Here is a 20,214-nt window from a genome sequence, read left to right as displayed (position 1 = left end):
CGTCACCCGTGACAATTGAGTCCAGAAAGTTGTCCTGTTCGGCTGCAAGGCGGTGCAGAAATGAGCGGGAAGCGTCAACTCGTTGCCGCATGGGGTCCTCAGTCAGCATGTGTCGCACCCATCTTGCGCACACCTTCTGGTAGTTCAATGTTCCCGTTAAAATTCTGTGAGCGGTACTTTGGGAAACCACAGGAACCAACGTGCAAAGATGATCCAGGGTGATCTGCCGATCTTCACGCATGCTTTGCTCAACCCTCAACACTGTCTCCTCAGAAACTGTCTCCCGTTCCTTTGTTCGTCGTGAATTTCGGTCCGACCAGCTGCAAACTCTGTACACAACATACGAACGTTTTTGACATCCATGCACGACTCACCATACACTTCCGTTAACTGGCGATGGATTTCAATCGGCGCAGTGCCCCTTTCGTTCAAAAACCGAATAACTGCGCTCAGTTCGCACTTGGCGGTAACATCAAGGAGCTCCATTCTCAAAGGCTGCCAATCCAAGACTGAGCGCCTCACAGCGGCGTGCGCATGTTTACAAACAGCGCGTGAAGCACTTTTCATAATAGCGTGTCCAACTGCCACACAGAGTTCTGTACTTATAAAAAAAATAGGAGGCTTTACTTTTGAGATTACCCTCGTAGGTTTTATCAATATTTGATTAACAGTAAATGCAAACGGGGGAAAACAATCACTTGTGAGTGTGGTACGAAGTAGTGCAAGATCAGGTATTAGGGAAGTGTATTAGACAATACTGTCGTAATGTGATGGAAATTTCTTCGAGAATAAGTCTGAATAATACTGGGAGAACAAAGGCAGAGGCACAAACTTAACGAAATCACAAATAATGTTTAATTGAAGCAATTAGAAATCTAGCGGTAGGAAGGGAGAATTGCTTCAGCCAAAACGGAAAGCCAGGCAATCACCTCACACAAGATGGCCACGATAATGTGAACAAGAGTTCAGGAATATGAAGTAGAAGAGAATGCAGCTACCGAGCTGAAGCTATAATTGAGGAACACTAGTGAGAATAGGGCGCTGCATGAGGGCTTCCAGTACTTGGTGCTTCTCACTGAGCCTCTCATAGAATGTCATGGAGCTGCGGCTCCTAAAACGCTTGGCGGCCATGGCACGCACGGTTGCGGTACTTTTTTTGGAGAGCTAGGCGCAGATTCTTTGGGAAGAGACCACTACACGTTGTAAGAAAGGACATAGCGAGTTTCCACGTAGATTTCTCTCTCCTGAATTCTACTTTGCGTGTGCCGGAGGCGAACACTGCCTTCAGGGAAGGACGCAATTACGGAAAAAAAGAACAGGAAAAGACAATATTTTCTCTTTTAATAATGAGACATGGGAAGAGCGGCGGTAATTTGACAGAGGCACCGTTACTAGTTATGTTATTTTTCATTTTCTTCAATTCACACAATCATTCATCTACTTTTGATACGTTTTCTTAGACTTTTCAATTCATTTTGCATATTAGCAAAATAACAAGTCTTAGTTGCTAGTTACTGACACCGTTTGCTTATAGGAGAATGAAAAAATCTGTGGAAACCGACTTCTGGGGCAGTCACTTTTGGTTCCGGACAAATGACTTATCCTAGAAAATTGTTGAGAAATAAGGAAATGTTTGTAGCATTTTAGATCCATACAAGGCTTTCGACAGTACACAAAAATGCACTGTTTTACATCCTGAATGTAGCAGGGATTAAATAAAGCGTGTGAAAAGTAACCAGGATTATGCGCTGTGACTCCATAATACCCATTACAATTCCGAAAGAACGAAAATTCAGTGCACATATGTATCTATATCACACCAACAGATGTATGAATGAACAATTGTATTGTAAGTGGCCGGTCATGGGCAAGTACTTAACTTGATAGTGTAATGCCTGATCTCGTCTGGACTTTCTCTCCCCAAATAAGTAATGCAAAAATGTCACACAACGGATAACACGGAAATACTCTCCCTGTTCTTGGACAAATTATTAAATTTTGGGGGCAGGGACTGTGTGGCTACGGATTAGACACACATCCATAATAGCCCTGTTTATTGGCTTTCGTGAGCACATAAATGACAAAATAAATATGTAGGATATTTACAAATGAAAAATGAAAAACATTAATACACTTGGGGAACAATTACTTTGATTATACATTAAATACTTCTGTGTGGGTAAAGGAAACTAGAAAAAAGACAAAATGTAATTCACTCTACGAACAATCTCGCACAAATTTGCGGACAACGATTAAGCAAGGAAAAATCCACTCAATAATCAAAGAAATTAAATGACGAAAACATTAACGTGGTGCACATGTATATCTACACGAAAGGACAGTAACCACCCTTGTAGATATACCAGACGGTTATAATTAACCTTTCCCTGTTTAACACGTTATAAAATGGAAACTAACCACCGTACGAACACCAAACTTGGTAGAATTAATGTCAAGGACATGGGGAAGGGAAATAATGTAGAACCAATTCAGTAGTAACACTTTTAATGTGCTGCTACGGTGCATCAAACCATTACATACCGGCACCATTACTACTACAAAAGGTGCTCAATATGGCGCCAATCAGTGTCCAGAAGAGTCTGAAAGCGCGAGAGTGCATTCTGCACAGTAGAACGAAGCATGTCCGTAGATAGAAATGATTGCTACCGCTCCTGATACGCTGCGCTTCAGATCAGCACATATGTAAATGTTCCCCTGGTAGACGCTGTCCTTCAGGTAGCCCCACAACCAGAAATCACAGGGGGTGGGATCAGGTGATGTGCCAGCCAAGCATTTGGAAACGAACGGCTGATAATTTGATCGTTTCCAAATATGTTTCGGAGAAGCAGATGAACTTCACGACCGATGTGCGGTGTGACCCAATGTTGCATGAAAATTGTTGAGTACCATGAGTCTCTCTCCTGTAGGACGAATATGACATGCTGGCGAAGCATATCGTAGTAACGCTGGCCAGTCACACTGCTCGTCTTTGATCCTCAAGCGCCAATCTGTTCGTAAAAGAATGGGCCAATGATGAACGTCGCTGTGAAGCCACATCTCAAGGTGACACGTTCACCACACACAGGAACTTCATGCACAGTGACTGGAGGTGAAGATTCTCACACTCGGAAATTCTGTGTGTCCGCCTCGTCCATTAGCGAAACATAAGTTTCGCCTGTTCATAGGATGGTCGAGGATCACCCTTCATCTACTTCAATCCTTGCTAGAAAGTGTGGGGCAAGCTGCTCTACGATATGGATCTTGTACGGATACCGTTTGAGAATGGTTCGAAGCATATTACGTAAAATAGACCACGGGATGTTCAACTGTCTTGACACAGCACGCTCAGTGCCTGACGATCGAGAATTGCGCGCAGCGTTTTCTGCGATAGCAACAGCGATCTTATCAACCACCTGCGGTGCAACCGATCGTCGGACTCTTCCCGGTGCGATGTCCAACTCTCCAGTTGATTCGAACTTCTTAATCATGCTCCACACAGCAGGTAGAGAAAGAGGACACTCCCTTAATCCTTTCAGCCGCCGATATTCTCGAAGTGCAGCTGCGGAGTTACTGTTGTGTTGATAACAGAGCTTCATCAATAATGGACCGCTCCTTTTGTCTAAGCTCATGTTGACACGTCATCAAGTGCACTGCGACTGGCGAGGTGAGTGAGACTATGAATTACGATGACTGATCACGCCACGTGGTGGCCATAGCTGGAACTGGGCGGTGCTGCTATGACGCATGGAAATCATACACCCCATACTCCGGATATTAAAGCTACCAAGTTTGGTACACGTTCGGTAATTAGTTTCTGTGATATAATGGGTTAAATAGGGAAAGTTTAATTATAACTACCCGGTACAGACAAACTGGTATGACAGATTCCAGACTGAAAGTAGAGAAAAAAGTTCCAGTGAACATGTGTCCGGAAAGGCATCGTTGCCACGTTAGATGGCGCTGACGTATGACTGTTCCTCTCACCATGTTGTGTATGTTCCTTGAATGTTGCAAGCTGTATGATTGACGTAGCGTACTGTGAACAGGAGAATGGTCCGGTATTCATGTCGCGAACAAACCGAGATGGTGTCCGTGTACGGCCACGCATATGGAAACGGTCGAGAGACAACATAGCTATACCAAAACTATGTATGGAAAGGATCTGGACGGTCTGGTTCGACAGGATGCTGAGACGAACCTTAGTACAAGCTCCAAGAAAGTTCCCTCAACCCCCCCCCCCCCAACGTGATGTAAGCCAAAGTACAGTATTTTCTCTCTACAAGTTATATATGTATTTACTGTAGTATTATGATGTCTGTCTGCATGTTCATTAGAGTATCGTGTAAAGCATTAAGTACGAGTGTTGCACAGAAAGTAATGCACTGCATCTTTTTCTTCAACAAGTCTTTATTGAACATAATGAGAATTACACACACGAAAGAATGGTGTTTTAACTACACACCCTATTTTTCCCACGTAGTCTCCACCCCGTTCTATGGCCTTTCTCCAGCGCAAAACATTTCTGGAGACAGAAAATCTCCTCTCTAGGGACTAACATGGGTTCCAAATTAAACAATCGTGTGAAATTCAATTCACTCTCTTGGCCCACGAGACACAGAAAACAGTAGATACGGTCGCACAGGTAAATAGTGTTCCTTGACCGCCGAAAGGCGTTAGATACATTTCCGCACGGTCGCTTAATGAAACAAAATACAAGAAAACGAAAAATCAGACAGTATGGCAGGACTGAAAAGTTTCTAGCAAGCAGAACGCAGTCTGTCATCCTGAACGGAGATACGTAAATTTGAGGGTACCCCACGATAGAGTTATAAAATTATTACTTTTCACAGTACATAATTATGACCTAGTCGATGACGTCGGAAGTCCCATGAGGCTATTCGTGGAAGAAGCTTTTACACACGACACCGACGCTGGAAAACTGTAGTGAAATTCAGTAAAAACTGCAGAGATTTCGACGCTTGCTATAGGAAGTGTCAGTTGACCCTCAACATAAACAAATGTAACGCGTTGCGAATACATAGACAGAAGGACTGTGTGATTACAAACTTGCAGAACAATCACTGGAAGGCGCTACTTCCACAAAATATCTAGGAGTATACGTACGGATCGATTTGAGCTGGAACGACAATATAAAATTAATTGCTCATAAGGCACATGCCAGACCGAGTGTCATTGGCAGAATCCTTTCTAACTTAAGCAAAAATGTTCATAAGCGTGTGAAATCTAATGGGACTTACCTAAATTATCCTAAGGATAAACACACACACCCACACCCGAGGGAGAACTCGAACCTCCGCCGGGACCAGCCGCACAGTCCATGACTGCTGCACCATACACCGCTCGGCTAATTCCGCGCAACGGCACTGAAGCCCATCAACAAAGAAAGTATCTTACAATACACCCTTTCGAGAAATCCCTGAATACTTCTCATCAGTCTGGATCCGTACGCTTGGCTAATTCCGCGCAGCGGAACTGAAGCCCATCAACAAATAAAGTATCTTACAATACGCCCCTTTCGAGAATTCCCTGAATATTTCTCATCAGTCTGGATCCGTACGAGATAGAAGTAATAGAGAAAATGGAGATGATCCAGTTAAGAACAGCACGTTTCGTTACAAGTTCGTTTGGTAAGGACGGATGTCCCACGTACATGCTCCTCCAACTCCAGTGGCAGACATTGAGAGAGAGGCGTTCTTCATCACCTTACGGTGTGCTGTTGAAGTTCCGAGAATGGACATTCCTAGAAGAGTCATTCATTGTAATGCTTCTTACTACGTATATCTACCGAGAAGATCACGCAGATAAAATCAAAGGGAACAGAGCAGAGGCCCACGTGATGACTGGGTGTTGTGTGATGTCCTTAGGTTAGTTAGGTTTCAGTAGTTCTAAGTTCTAGGGGACTGATGACCATCGATGTTAAGTCCCATAGTGCTCAAAGCCATTTGAACCATTTGAAGAGCAGAGGCGGAGGCTTACTAGGATTAGCTTTTGCCGAAAACTATACGCGACTGTAAAAAAAAAAAAAAAAAAAAAAAAAAAAGGAAAAGTGACATTGGTACACAAAGGCCGCACCACCACATCATTTAGATTAAAAAAAGTTTAAATGATCTATGGTATTTGTAACTAACTATCTAACTCACGCCATAAGGTGGCGTGTGGAGTATAGAATTACGTGCAGATTTAGACTACTGGAAAAAACAGCGTTTATCGGATAAAGAGCCGCCATCAGCCCCTGAAGGCAGAGGTCGTGTCCACCGAAATCTGGGGTGGCGGAGTGTGCGCCCGTCGAAATCTTCTGGTGAAGCGTCGGTAAACTTCGCTCCTCTACTCTCCACAGCTCCCCTTAAAAAAGAAAAGGAAAAGCACATAAACTTGCATCAGCCCATGAAGATGCATAACCATTCCTTACCTAGTGAGAGGCGATTGGCTCCTCGAGTTACCTTCCTAAGGGGTGTAACCGACTGGGTGTTCCCTCGCATCAAGAGAATAGTTCTGATAGCGGCTGACGTGGCATCAGCCTGTCATTACTTTTGTAAATTCACAACCGAAAAGTCGCTTCTGCAGAGCACAAGCAATTTGTCTTTCGATATAAATCTCAGCCTTGGCGCCGCGCCTATTCTCACCCTATCTCGAGAACGTTGGGCTGCCTTAGACATTTCTCCCTGGAGAATTTGAACGGACTAGTTGCTCTCGCAATGCGAGGAAGGTCTCCCTGCAAGCAATTATCATGCTGGGCTGCCTATACGCTGCCAGACTCGAGTGATTAGGTGACCGTTCTTAGGATTTCATCTCCCCAGAAGTATCTAGCTACAGGACAGAAACTTATTACTGTCATTCTTTGAGTCATCAGTCCTCTCAGTGGTTTGATGCGACCAGCTACAAATTCCTCTAATGCACCAACGTAGTCATCTCACAGTAGTACTTGCAACCTACGTCCTCAAAATGTTGCTGGATATATTCCCATCTCTGTCTTCCTCCACAGTTTTTACGCTCTACAGCTCTATCTGGTGCCATGGAATTTGTTACGTGATATCATAGCAGAAGTCTTACCATCCAGTCCCTTCTTCCTGTCAGTGTTCTCCGTATTTTCCTTTCCTCGCAGAGTGTGCGGAAAACCTCCTCATAGAATACCTTATCAGTCCACCTAATTTTTAATATTCTTCTGTAACATCGCGTCTGAAATGTTTCGATCCTCTTCTGTTATGGTTTCCCCACAGTCCGTGTTTCACTACGATACAATGCTGTGCTCCGATGTTCTCATAAATTTCATTCTCAAATTAAGGCCTATGTTTGATGGTACTAGAGTCCTCTTGGCCAGAAATATCTTTGGCCACAAATATCCTTTTTGATAGTCCTATTCTGCTTTTGACGTTCTCCTTGCTCTATCCGTAATGCGTTATTTTGCAGCCTAAGCAGCACAATTGCTTAACATTATTTAATCCGTGATCACCAAACCTGATGTTAAGTAAGTCGCTGTTCTAATTTCTGCTACTTCTCATTGCATTCGTCTTTCAGCGATGTTTTCTCAGTCCATATTCTGTACCCATTAGACCATTCCATTCAGTAGACCATGTAATTCATTCCCACGGTCACTACGGACAGCAAAGTAATAATCGAATCGTATCATTGATTTCTGTCCACCCCAAATTCTAGTTCCACTACTGAGCCTTTCTTTAATTTCAATCATTGCTTCTTCGATGTGTAGATTGAGCACTAGGTGCAAAAGACTACATTCCTGTCATACACCCTTTTTAATCCAAACACTTCCTTCTTGGTCTCCATTCTTATTTTTCCCTTTTTGTTCTTGTATGTATTGTAAATCACTCTTCCTTCCCTAAAGCTTAACCCTAGTTTTTCCAGAATTTTGAACATCTAGCACCGTTTTACATTGCGAACGCTTTTAACAGGTCGACAAATGATAAGAACGGGTCTTGCTTCTATTATCAGCTGCAACATCTGAACTACATCTATGGTGCCTTCACCTTTCCTAAGGCCAAACGGATCGTCATCTACCAGATCCCCAACTTCTTTTCCATTCTTCTCTATATTCTTTTTGATGGCAACTTGGATCTGTGAGTTGTTAGGCTATTTTTGCGATAATTCTCGCATTTGTGAGCTCTTGAAAACCTCGATATTGTGTAGATAATATTTCCCGAAAGTCAGATCGTATATTAACAGACTCACACCAACGACATTCTACACACCAACGTGAACTGTCGTTTCGTTGCCACTTCCCACAATGACTTTGAAATTTTGATGAAGTGTTATCTATCACTTCTGCCTTACTTGATCTTAAGACTCCTAAAGCTCTTTTTAATTCGAATAATGGACACCTATCTCTCCGATATCGCCTCCTATTTCAACTTGTATCACGTCTTAAGACAAGACTTCCACCAACTCATAGAGGCGTGCAGTGTACCCTTTCCACCTATCTGCTCTCTCCTCTGGATTTAACAGTGGAATTACCACAGCACTTGTAACGTAACCATCCTTGCTTTTAATTTCACCGAAATTTGTTTTGACTTTTCTCTTGCTTGATTGGTCTATCCAACAATCATTTCTTTTTCGAACTCTTCATGCAGCCATTTCGCCTTAGATTCCCTACACTTCTGATTTACTTCCTTCCTAAGTGACTTGTATTTCTTTAATCCTTAATTTCCATAATCATTTTTGTACTTCCTTCATTCATCGATCAACTGAAGTATTTCTTCTGATACTCATGGTTGCTTCACAGGAACTTTCTTTGTTCCTTGATTTCCTTTTCAATTGTGATTGTCGTTCTTAAATATGTCCACTCATTTTAAAGTGAACTGCCTCGTGATGTATATATTATCACAATATCTGTAGCCTTAGAGAAATTGAAGCGTAGTGCTTTGACTCTGTATCTGCTTCTGGGTACGCCTTACAATCCTGTGGCAGATTTCGGAATCTCTCTCAGCCTGAACATGATGTAACATAAGTGAAATCGTCCCGTATCACCCGGCCTTTTCCAAGTATACCACCTCCTCTTATGGTTCCTGATCACTGCATTCACTGTTACTATCTGAAATTTATTGCAGAACTCAGTGTTTCTCCACTCTCATTCCTAATACCAAACCCATATTCCTCCGAACTCTTTCTTCTACTCATTCCTCTACAACTGCTTTCCAACCCCATTCGACTACTAAATTTTTATTTCCTGTTACGTACTGAATTAACTATTCAGTATCCTCAAATACTATCTCTACCTTATCGTCTTCAGCTTGCGAAGTCTGGGTATGTATATGAACTATCGCTTCGATGTCGGTTTACTGTCAGTCCGTACTATTCTACCAATGGATAGATCACCATGAATCTTCATTAAAAAGCACATCTCCTGTGGATAAACATTATGTGTCTTTAATGCAGTAGTCTCCATTGTCTTCTGCCCCCTCATGACGTTAATCATTGCTGATTCTTCCGCCTTTAGGAGCCACTTCTCACTTAAAGGAGAAGAGAGCACGCCTAACCTCTGTCCCCCCCCCCCTTCTTAGAAAAGGCCATTGGCTGATTGTGCGTGACTTCTTACGACGTAAATCTCCGATCGCCACTGCTGCTGTTTTTTTTTTTTCCTTCTTCTTTAATTTAAGTGCATTCGGGGTTTAAATTCGGGACCGATGACCTTTCGAATAGCAGTCAAACACCTAAATCTAGTCCGCTGTATGTCACTGTGGTAAGGATTAAGACTCGCTTATTCATTGCTTCTTCAAGATTCAAATGGCTCTGAGCACTATGGGACTTAACTTCCGAGGTCATCAGTCCCTTAGAACTTAGAACTACTTAAACCTAACTAGCCTAAGGACATCACACACATCCATGCCCGAGGTAGGATTCGAACCTGCGACCGTAGCGGTCGCGCGGTTCCAGATTGTAGCGCTTAGAACCGCTCTACCACTCCGGCTGGTGCTTCTTCAAGGCAGTTCATCTAAGTTACTATCGGAAGATGTTAAAGGTGCTAGCTTCTTGTGTAACTTTTTCTATTCGTCTTTGAATTCCATTTTCATTTTAATCAGAGTGGCGGAAATTAGTACCACATGAAATAAGCCAGCCAGACAACTAGCGAACAGATTTCATCATTTCCACACTACGTATCGTTAAAAACATACGCCCCTGTTCGGGCTGAGGCTTGTCTTCTGGCTAGGATCTTTCATTAATATTCGGCAACATCTATTGTTTAGTGTTTTTGTACCATATTTGACATACCCACAAGTTAAATTAAACGATTGTAACTTCGCGTACTGCTTAACTTCGTCTACAATAATAACTATCTAAAATAGTGTTACAAAAAAATACAACACAACTAAAATAACGCAATTCACAGTCGCTTGGGCATTATTCCGCTTTGTTACTAGCAGGGGATACATCTCACTGCAGCATTCCCAACGTTTTCTAATAACTATTTCAACGTCCTCTTCTTTTTATTCCTTATTTGACTCATTCCTACATGTTTACCGTGACGTTTCTGATGAATTACTCGCATACCTCACTACTGTAACAGCCTTCATTCGTCATCCCCTTTATCCTTCCTATTCGAGAAATCTAACTTCATGTAATTCTTTTGTCCATAGTCTGCCGTAAATTGTCAATAAGATTGATTTCTGTCTATTGGAGTTGTTTCAGTAACATTAGAGTAATTGTGAACTATCCGCAGGCACGCCATGTGAAACGTGTGCTGTGAGTCGTTACCTCGACAGAACGTCGATGTTGACATGACGCTTTTACGGTAGCCAGCGAATTGTGTTAAGTAAATGTGACTTTGACAGATGACAGTTCACACACTCCATACATAGATTTCAATATTCATTATATTACCTTGCTGTTGTTAGCAGAATTTTTTTCCTTAATATACAATGGATATGGCGAAAGTTCATCTGTTTTGCAGACATTAAGTTTACTTTCGTGCACAAACACTAGTTCTTTTTTACTTTCTTTCGTATTATTTTTTGTTTCGCTGCGTAGCACAAACAGCCTCTGAGTTCACTTACTTCTACCCTTTGCTCATGAAGATCAGTTACACTTTCATGGTCGTTCTGAGAACGTTGCTGCTTTGTCTTACGCCAACAGGATACACATTTATGTATCAGAAAAGTTCCTTCACTAGCGCCAATGGTGCAACCAGTCTGTCCTCATATCTGTGTCTGTACAGACATACATACCATCAAATATATGTATCTACAAGTCAGAGCTACTGTTCTGGGCCGCATTCAGCCGATGGGGTAGCTCTGTGGAGTTTCCCGAATGACACCAGTGTTCAACTGACGCCATCACACTGAATTGCATGCAATTAATATTCACGAGCCGCAGACTGTTGCATAAGTACACCACATAAAATCACCAGCATTGCATAGAAAGCCGTAAGGTAAATTTTATTGAGATTGTGACGTTCCATTTGCACACGAAAATTCATTTTGTTCTGTATATCTCAATAGCATGTCCGGTTATGATGTATTAAGAAACACTAACTAAGCATTTAGCCAGATGACTTAGAGCTACTTAACATGAGTTCTGCCTTCCTTGAATACAAGTTTAAAAAGGGATCAAAGTGAAATTTTTCTTCACATCAGCAGAAATTATCATATCATATCACGAAATATGAAATTTAGATCAGTTAGGAACTACACCACTTTTTTGCTTAGCTTTATGGTGAGAGAAGAACATCATATGTTATTCCCCTTTGTTTAAATTATACATACAATATGATCACGGACGTATTTACAAACTTTATGTCTTCAATTGATTTGAATACACCGCAGCTACTAAGAAATATAATAAATACCCAAATACCCTCAACAGCCGCCTACCTTTTCACTTTTACAAATATGTCTTGTAGAGTATCTTCATATGGACCACCTTTAAGATACTTGGTCTCAATGTTACTAGAATTTATAATATTTATAACTACGGGCCTTCCCGTAACTTTCCTGATACTAGCCATGTTGCGTGTAATTTGCGTCTTTTACGGAGAGCCACAAATGACGTATGCCATCGATGATTCAATTTAGTGCCGCAGCAGCTTAGACGTCGTACGATTTCCTTGTATGAGACGTAGTATTTATATTGCTCTCAATATCTCTGATTGCATGTTCATAATGTTTTGTAATTACACAAGACTGGTTCATTCCAGTGTATGTAACTTTGTAAGTAAAGTTGTAGAAAGGAAGAAACACTTCAATAAAAGTTTAAGTAGTCGTCGCAATGTCAACTGTTTATCGTTGTTGTCCTGACAGTCACTGCTAATGACGGAGCTTGATATTTAAGACTGTCACTGCAGCTTTCATCTTTGTTCGAACAAATTCAGTAGATATGAAATTTTCTCAGCGAAAATTTAATCAGAATCGTTTCAGACTATCTGCAATATATACTTCAGTTCATAATGCGTGGTAATATCTTTTCGTCTCATAAATACACTTATTTTAAGTTGTCATATGTTTGGACCAGACACATATGCGAATGTTGAATCTTAATAATTTTTAGTCTAATTTCTTGTTACAGTATTCAAGCAGTTATCGTTTCTCGATTTTTGTTGCCGTGGTAACCGTTAGATAGGCAACCTGCAATTAGAATCATTTGGTGTGACCTTTTAATCGAGTAGTAATACGGATTGCAGAGCTATAGAAGAGAGTAAACTTGAAGTAATAAAGAGCATGTCTTAGTTCAGCGCATACAGATATCAACAGAAAATTCGTATTTTCAACGTATGTATGTGTCAAGAATGCCCATTTTGACCCGCGAGTTTCGCTTTGATCTCATGGTGTTGTGTATGAGCATTGTTGAGTGCGAGGAGCAAACACACCTGCCGGATTTAAAGAAATGCCTTCCTATCATGTGGAGTATTTATCACACCAACGCCTGCGCAGTGATCGTCAGAGGTGTGGCTGGGGGGGGGGGGGAGGTGAGGAGGGGGGGGGGGGCTGCTGGGCGCTCAGGGGAACCCCCGCGCCCTCTGTTTGCGCTGTTCCGCGGCGCGCTACACGGGCGCGGAGAGCGCACTCACTTGTTCCCGCGGCCACTACACTGGATAAACACCTGGACAAGCACTCCGCCTCTTACCCCGAGAGCTCTCCAGCGGCCAGCTGCTCTCACGGACGTGCCGCTAGTTGCCTCTAGTCTACTTGTTCGCACCGACAGGCCTGCCATAGTGTATATGGCATTAGCTTTATGTTCAGAGGTATGGCGTTCAAGCACATTGCGATTAGGGCTAATAAACCTTTGCTTGCAACTGATTGGCTGATTTTTCAACCTCTACAGGTTTACACAGTTGCTGTTTCGCCGCCATGGTTAAGGGTTTTACATCACGATTATCTTGAACTAGTACAAAGTCTGATACTCATTTGCCACTTAACAAAATACATTTTACGGAATGAATGATCGGGTAGTGTTAAGTTACTGCAGAGATACTCAGCAAAAGCAAGTCACAATACTAATTAGAGTTTTTATATTGTTTCTGACAGTTATGTCCACAAAATGGAACATTTTTATGTTTATGCTATGTTACATCTACAGACACGCACGCTAAAAGTTATAACATAGAGTAAATAAGCGTGTGTGCCAATCTACTACCCCCCAAGCTGCTACCTGAAAGAATATAATATGATGACAATGTTCGCTAATGTATGGTTCGATGTATTTTTCCTTTGATTATATAGGGGGATTCAGCTGACACTAGGGATGGGTTTTATGTAGCCCTCAACATCTTCAAAAACGACACGTCAGATTCTCTCTCTCGCTCCACCTCATCAACTACATCTACATCTACAAAAATACCCCGCAAGCCACGGAACGGTGAGTTGCGGAGGGTAACCTGTGACATGGCCCCGCAAGCGTTAGCTGGGATAGAAAGCGGGGAAAACATCAGTGAGCGCCTGAAAGCCAATACTTTTGATACGTAGAAGTTGTGGGGAGTACGGGCAGGTACTGTTTCTCTAATAAAAGGTTTTTTTACAGCTTCATTAACTTGATTTCAAAATACGAAGTGAACATTTGTTATGATGAACGACAAGATCCTGAATATAGTGTAATGAAAGTTCCTGAGGTATTATTTTAACAGATCAAAGAACAGCTCTCAGAATCAATATAAAAGATTCTAACGGCACATGGCAACACCAAAATTTTCCTAGGTATCACCTGTGATTTCTAAAGGCAATAAAATATTTATCACAAAATTTTAATCAAACAAAAACTTAAATGAAATAAAATCTGATTACTCTGAACGTACAGTCAAACCCCGTAGCCTCTACGATTCCCACCGTATCAAAAAATATTTTCCTTCCTTTTAAACACTTTATACCATAAACCTCCCTAAATTTGATGCATACTACACCCAACGAATTATGACAAATAATTAAGCACTGATGTTATAATTAACCAGGTATGTAAATCTTTTCCTTTCAAAATAAATCAAAAAACCCACAAATCAACTATTAACCTCCGTGGTTAAATCAGTTAAAAAAAGTGTATACAATAGATATCTTCTGATTTCGTCGTGGCAATGCGCTGTTGTGCACCGTGCTCTCCTTCAGTATTACTCGCAGCACGGGAAAGATTTTGCACGAGGTACAAAACGTTAACAGGGAGCAACCAACTTAACAAAAATTTCATACTGGGACTATACGTCGATATGGATGCGGCTCACAGATCTTAAAAGGGGAGAAGGAGTAGATGCGGTACTTCTGAACACCTCGACTACACCACGCCGCACCTAACAGCAGTAAGGTGGGGTACACAAGAGACAAATCAACAATTGTTTCAAGGCAACGTCAGCCAAGGCAGAAAGGAAATATTTCGGGCTTTTAACACTAGGTACGGATACACCAAACCATAGAATGATGCCTCAAGCTAAATTATGTAAATATTATCGGCGATTTCGCCACGACAAGTAGAACCGTAAAATACTAAAAGAAGTGAATTGCAATTAACACGATTCAAAGCGTCCGACTGAAAAGCTCCACAGTTAATGTTTCACTTACCACAAATACTTACCACCACCTCTAATGTTCACTGGTGGACACTACAAGAGTGTCAAATTACTCTTCCTAACCGTAGTTAACAGAGTTTAGCACGCTGGGGTCCGACTTAGGTTTCGTAATAGGAGAAGCAATGATTCGGTTCCTCACTTGGATCCACCTTCGATCCGAAACAGTCATATACCTTAAAGCAGCTAAACAGATGACAATGATATCAACCCTCTCCTCCCAGGCAGCGCTCAAACTGGACACTGCAGTACCGATGCAAAGCTTTCACCACTCACAAGTCTGATATACGCGCCACCGACGTGCAATGTTTTAGAATACTTATGTTCACCTAATGCACCAAACTTGCCGTAATTCTTCGTCGGAATCCAAGGACACATCCAATACACCATTTCTCAGCCCTTGAATGACCACACGATGATCACCATCGGGACAACACCGGCCCTCCAGGCCGGCCGCTGTGGCCGAGCGCTTCCAGGCGCTTCAGTCCGGAACCGCGCTGCTGGTACGGTCGCAGGTTCGAATCCTGCCTCGGGCGTGGATGTGTGTGTTATCCTTAGGATACTTAAGTTTAAGTAGCTCTAACTGTAGAATTTCTAAAATCATTAGGGGAAGTGGCAACAAAACGACTATTCACGTTGGTGTGTAGAATATATAACTCTGGTGACATACCACCTGACTTTCGGAAAAGCATCATCCACACAATTCCGAAGACGGCAAGAGCTGACAAGTGCGAGAAATATCGCACAATCAGCTTAACAGCCCATGCATCGAAGCTGCTTACAAGAATAATATACAGAAGAATGGAAAAGAAAATTGAGAATGCGCTAGGTGACGATCAGTTTGGCTTTAGGAAAAGTAAAGTCACGAGAGAGGCAATTCTAACGTTACGGCTAATAATGGAAGCAAGGCTAAGGAAAAATCAAGACACGTTCATAGGATTTGTCGACCTGGAAAAAGCGTTCGACAATATAAAATGGTGCAAGCTGTTCAAGATTCTGAAAAAAGTAGGGGTAAGCTATAGGAAGAGACAGGTCATATACAATATGTACAACAACCAAGAGGGAATAATAAGAGTGGACGATCAAGAACGAAGTGCTCGTATTAAGAAGGGTGTAAGAGAAGGCGGTAGCCTTTCGCCCCTACTCTTCAATCTGTACGTCGAGGAAGCAATGATGGAAATAAAAGAAAGGTTCAGGAGTGGAATTAAAATACAAGGAGAAAGGATATCAATGATACGATTCGCTGATGACATTGCTATCCTGAGTGAAAGTGAAGAAGTATTAAATGATCTGCTGAACGGAATGAACAGTCTAATAAGTACACAGTATGGTTTGAGAGTAAATCGGAGAAAGACGAAGGTAATGAGAAGTAGTAGAAATGAGAACAGCGAGAAACTTAACATCAGGATTGATGGTCACGAAGTCAATGAAGTTAAGGAATTCTGCTACCTAGGCAGTAAAATAACCAATGACGGACGGAGCAAGGAGGACATCAAAAGCAGACTCGCTATGGCAAAAAAAAGGCATTTCTGGTCAAGAGAAGTCTACTAATATCAAATACCGGCCTTAATTTGAGGAAGAAATTTCTGAGGATGTACGTCTGGAGTACAGCAGTGTATGGTAGTGAAACATGGACTGTGGGAAAACCGGAACAGAAGAGAATCGAAGCATTTGAGATGTGGTGCTATAGACGAATGTTGAAAATTAGGTGGACTGATAAGGTAAGGAATGAGGAGGTTATACGCAGAATCGGAGAGGAAAGGAATATGTGGAAAACACTGATAAGGAGAAGGGACAGGATGATAGGACATCTGCTAAGACATGAGGGAATGACTTCCATGGTACTAGAGGGAGCTGTAGAGGGCAAAAACTGTAGAGGAAGACAGAGATTGGAATACGTCAAGCAAATAATTGAGGACGTAGGTTGCAAGTGCTACTCTGAGATAAAGGGGTTAGCACAGGAAAGGAAAACCAGTCAGTAGACTGATGACCAAAAAAAAGAGGCTCTTAGGGACTGATGACCTCAGATGTTAAGTCCAATAGTGCTTAGAGCTATTTGAACCATTTTTTTTAATCGGCCCTCCACACTACGGTCTTCGAGGCCACGGTGTTCCGCCCCCAACCGACTGCTTCCGCGGGACCCTCCGACCAAGCGGCCTTCCCCTGGACACCGACGTCGCTCCTCACGCACAGTCCTGACCTGACTCCCCGCAACCCCCGTCTTCATCGTTCTGTCGCCTCGCTGCGCGAGTAGGGAAACCTGAATCACCGTGTATATTTTACACTTTCCTCCCATATTTCTATGATATTCTGAATAACAACCAAACTATTCTTCCCTCATACTCTTCTTTACTTCTTCCATTCATTAAATCGCGCTTTGCCTTATTCTTCTGGTTAAAGTTTCTCTAAGCAGAAGATATCATTGGAATCTGCGTACAGCCGAATACCTTCACTGTAATTAATGTAACACTATCACTGAACGAAACAATGTTGTTTGCAGACTGGTTCATTTAATCCTCCGCAACTCGTAACGTGAAAATTATTTGGAAACGCTCAAAGACCTGACAGGTTTTTCGTGCAGTTTACCACGTCAGAGTATATTTTGTTGGTCTTTGGGGTTACGTAACTAACATAAAACTTACGTGATCGGAGGTTTTCCCGGCGTTTGTGTTGTTTCCAGGGCTCTCGGGTGTCCAGACGGATGGGATCGTTGAAGTCCCACGATATTTCGGCGAATAACATTACCACCATTTCTGGATCAGAACCACCTGATCATGGCCGAAAGGTTATTCACCGAAATATCGTGAGACGTCAACGATCGCATCCGTCTGGACACCCGAGAGATCTGTAAACAATATACAACTTGTTACTACGAATTGTAAGTATATCTTTATTATTCATAACTCCAAGAACTTCATATTTTCAGATATAAACAGAAATTTGGCCTTTGCTACAAACTTTTCTGCGAAGTTGAAGTTCCCATAGAAGAAAATATTACTGTTTCGTATTGTAGTAGCTTTTATTGTAAATTATACATTTAAAGCAGGAAAGGACAGATAACTCACTGGAAACATACACCAAAAGTTACGGGAGAGAAACCGGAAAACGTATGGCAACAAATCAGACTTATACATTAGTTTTAGTGCAAGTTTCATAAACGACATTCGAATATTCAGTGCGTAAATAGATGTCACAAAATTTGCAACTAAATCTAGCTGAGTTATCATCCTTTACTATTAGCTTTTGTATCACGCATTTCTTCCATTTTATTGGATAAATTACTCTCTTCTCAGTTGTTGGCCGCACATATTGTTGTTGCCGACTAGATCCAATTGAAGCTTCTTCATGATTTGGATTTATTTCCGTGTCATCTACATTTTCTATGTAATAGCCTCATTGTCTTCTGTGGCTTGATTACTATCAAAGGTTTCTGGAAATTCTTCTACTGGGAGCAGATTCAGCTGTAACTATTCGAGGTTAACAGGCGACGTCGGTCTCCACACATCCTTTGTTTTGCTGAAGAAGAAAGGAATACCCCTCGAAATCGCCGCACGTGTATGTAGCGTGTGTTTCAAGAACTCGTCACCAAGACACTTCAAAAAACTTCGCTTTCCCAAGCATTATGTTATTTCTAGTCAGAACGGTCTTTGTATTTGATTCCAGGCATATTTAACCATTCACCACCTACTAGTATTCTTATTAACACTGTACGTTTCGACTTCTGGTCATTAGTGTCAACTCCACTTTAAGTTTGGTGCAGTATGTAATAATTTCTGGTAGTTTTTTTCTTTCTCTTTTCTTTTTTCACCCGTAACGATACCAGTCGCATCATCGTTATGCATGATGGAAATGAGTATCACTTTTTTCGGTTTTGGGCATACGAAACGAAAGTCGTTTTTGGGCGATAGCTAAATGTGTTTGATTTAATATCGCTGTCTGTAACAGTTTTGAAAGCTTCAGGAAATTGTACATTTTTCCAGTGTTGCAACAATTCTGAGTTTTTTGTCCACCATTTCTTCTGCCAGTGCCACACTAAGGAACCAATTATCCATCGTTACATTGCAACCTGTGTTGTGCAAAGGTACAGAAAATCTTCTAACCAAATCAACAGGTGAGTTGATGGCGTCAGATATCAATCTTTCTAATTGTTTACCAGCATTTATTTCCAAATGATACGCATAGAAAACGACACTATCAAGAAATGCACAAATTTTGGTTCCATACTTGCGAGATTTCGACGGTATATTTCTTACAAAGGGATATCTTACAGAGAAATCTTCTAGATTTTCATCAGCTTCTGGAATGTAACATTTCTGGTAATTGCGGATGATAGTTTGGAGAAGTTCAAAACTGTGGCAAAGAATATCGTGTTTCCGTCACTCTTGTTTTGTCAATTTGTCATAAAACGTAAATATGACAATAGAAACAGGAAGCTCTTCCTGCCCATCATCATCCTGAAAATACCAACATCACGGCCATTGGTAAACCATAAATGTATTGTGCTTAGCGGTCGATAACCTCCAGTGGCAAGGATGGTGACTCTTTGACCGTATCAGACTTGAATGCAGGATCCACTGACTTTTAAAAATGAAATGAATCTTCCAATTTTCCAATTCCTTTTTTTTCTGCTCATTGACGTGTTCCGCCAGGAATTCCTCCTGTGCTAAGCTTTTCATCTCAGAGCAGCACTTGCAACTTACGTCCTCAATTATTTGCTTGATATATTCCAGTCTCTGTCTTGCACTACAGTTTTTGCCCTCTACAGTTAATATAGTACCATGGAAGTCTTCCCTTATGTCTTAACAGATGTCCTATCTTCCTGTCCCTTCAGCTTGTCAGTGTTTTCGACAAATTGCTTTCCTTTATGATTCTGGCCAGAATCTCCTCATTTCTCACCTTATTAGCCCACCTAATTTTCAGCATTCGTCTGTAGCACGACATCTCAAATGCTTCGATTTTCTTCTGTTCTGGTTTTCCACTACCATTCAATACTGTGCTCCAAACGTACATTCTCAGTAATTTTTTCCTCGAATTAAGGCCTATATTTGATATTAGTAGACTTCTATTGGCCAGGAATGCTCTTTTTGCCAGTGCTAGATTGATTTTGATTCTTCCTTGCTCTGTCCATCATTTGTTTATTTTACTGCATAGGTAGCAGAATTCATTAACCTCATCTATTTCGTGACATCAATCCTGATGTTAAG

The 20,214-nt window shown here is 41.6% G+C and overlaps 1 protein-coding gene across 1 annotated transcript in view; it reads left to right on the top strand.

Annotated features, from left to right (window-relative positions):
- Positions 1–20,214, top strand: part of LOC126278655 (uncharacterized) — a 1,016,423-nt gene that overhangs the window by 605,540 nt on the left and 390,669 nt on the right. The window lies entirely within an intron of this gene.

The sequence above is a fragment of the Schistocerca gregaria genome, chromosome 6 (assembly GCF_023897955.1).
Source record: "Schistocerca gregaria isolate iqSchGreg1 chromosome 6, iqSchGreg1.2, whole genome shotgun sequence".
In the NCBI taxonomy this organism is placed as follows: Eukaryota; Metazoa; Arthropoda; class Insecta; order Orthoptera; family Acrididae; genus Schistocerca; species Schistocerca gregaria.
Note: the sequence above shows the minus strand (reverse complement) of the source record. Positions and strands in the feature narration are given on the sequence as shown.